A 2,263-nucleotide genomic window follows, 5' to 3' on the forward strand; every position below is an offset into this window, starting at 1 on the left:
CAAACAGTCAAACATTGATGTATGTATATCGTGTAATCTATAATTTATCTTGTGACTATATATTTATATGAATTTATAGATTTATGAAACTAGAATACTAGTTGAAGGAGTTGCTACCTGCAAGATTTTAATTTCATTATTTTTGCACTGTGTTGACAAGATTTTATTATTTTAATAGTATCAATTTCTTTTAAAAATATATATATGAAATGTTTTCTGGAACTTTGCTAAGAACATTCTATCACATAAGTATCAAGTTCGCATGTATTTGGAACTATTGTGTCTTGATAAGATGATTAAGGATTGACAATTCATATGATCATATTTTTGTTATGTTTTCCCTTGTTTCATTTTCTTAAAAATTCATTTAGAAGTTGATTGAATTATATCACAAGGAAAAACAACCCTCCATACATGTTACGCTCTAGAATTTATTTAAGATGTTGATTTTTAACGTTTTAATCATCCACACAAGAAATGAAGTAATGATAGATTGTTGATTTTATTTATGGTATTCAAAGACAAATGTTATTTAAAATTAATTTTAACACATTGTTTTAGATCTAATTTAATATTTAAAATTTTTATATAACATTTTAATTTCAAATATAGTAATTATATTTTTTGAAAATTAATATTAATCAACCATACACACACAAGCTTCTATATGTACAAACTATTAATGCTTCGTTTGTTTATGAAAAGGTGTTATGCTTCAAAAAGATACAGTTTTCATTTACCAGACGAAACCCTACTCAATGACAATGTAATGATAGAAAATTAAGAGACGATGTAACGATAGATAATAAGTTCCAGAGATAATTAAAACAAACAGAGAATTTGGAACAGAAGCAAATTAAGAAACAGAGCAGATGACTAAAACAAACAATAAAAATTAAATCAAACCATTTAACTACTAGATGACTAGCCAAAGCAATTAACTACTAGAAGAAAATAACTTAGAATTTGGAACACAAGCAGATTAAGAAACAGAGCAGATGACTAAAACAAACAATAAAAATGAAATAAAGAATAGAAAAATATTAAGAACTAATAAACAATAAAAAAAAATCAAAACACATGACCATATATATATATACTTGATTTACAATCATTTAGCCTTCTGTGTTACATGATATGCTACAAGTTGGCACTGTAAGTTTGCAGCTTTCTCCCTTTTCTCGACAAAGTATACATCAATGAGGTTTTTGTAGGTGGAGGCAGTCAAAGGGGAGATTTAGGATATTGTTTGTGCAACTCCAACACTAAAGTGTATGAGGGGTGAGATGTAAAAGTATGCACTTCCCACAACTTCAACGAGGAAGATATCATGCTCTAAGATGACATTGCTAATTCTATGAGCGATTTTAGATGTTTAATCTACATAATTTTAGACCAATCTAATATGCCTAATTCTTTGTCGGATGCGTCTTGGTAGAAATTAGGCTTGTTTATCGTATTAAATTTAATATCAAAGACTCTTGTTGATTGACTTAGATGAACAAAAGCACAACTAAACTCCTATGGAATGCATTCATTATGCCTTAAACAATCATGAGAAAATGGTGCCAGAGATTATATAACATTGATTGATGACCATACTTCTCATGGTAAGTTGAATACATTTTATTTAATATACTCTAATTTTTAATATTTTCTTATGCATTTTCTATTCTAAGTTTCATAATATTCATTTATAAGATTAAAAAACTTATATACTTCATTAATTACACGTAAAGAATTAAAAATTACCTCAACACAAGAGATGTAGTACATGTGTTGATATAGTGCAAATATACTTACAAACATCATTATGAGAAATTATAAGAATTAATGAGGGAGAAGATTATTATTAAATAATAATAATAAATATTAAAATTGGAGAGATTAGTCTGAAAATTAGAGAGAATACGAGTTTAGAGGAGGGATAAGAGAATTATATAGTTGTGGCAAAGGGTGAAGTTATCACCTTGGCAATCTTTTCAGGATGATCCACATACTTTGGAAAGGGATAAATCATGAGGGCTTTTGCCCTAATGCAGCGACCTTTTTGCATGAGAAAAATCATGCACACACTCATTGGAAATTGACCGCAAGATCTATTATGGAAAACATTCATGTAGGTACCAATTGTCTGTGGGGGCAAACACAAACTAAATAAGGGATAAATTTAGTAAATACCTGCAATTCCACCCCTCATCCAAACAATTATAATTCTCTTATAGGGTTAATTTAGTAAATTCAAAACAAGATTCATGAGGGT

This window comes from Curcuma longa, chromosome 2 (assembly GCF_044706935.1).
Source record: "Curcuma longa cultivar G26 ecotype Majalengka, Jawa Barat chromosome 2, ITB_CL_G26_1.1, whole genome shotgun sequence".
Lineage (NCBI taxonomy): Eukaryota > Viridiplantae > Streptophyta > Magnoliopsida > Zingiberales > Zingiberaceae > Curcuma > Curcuma longa.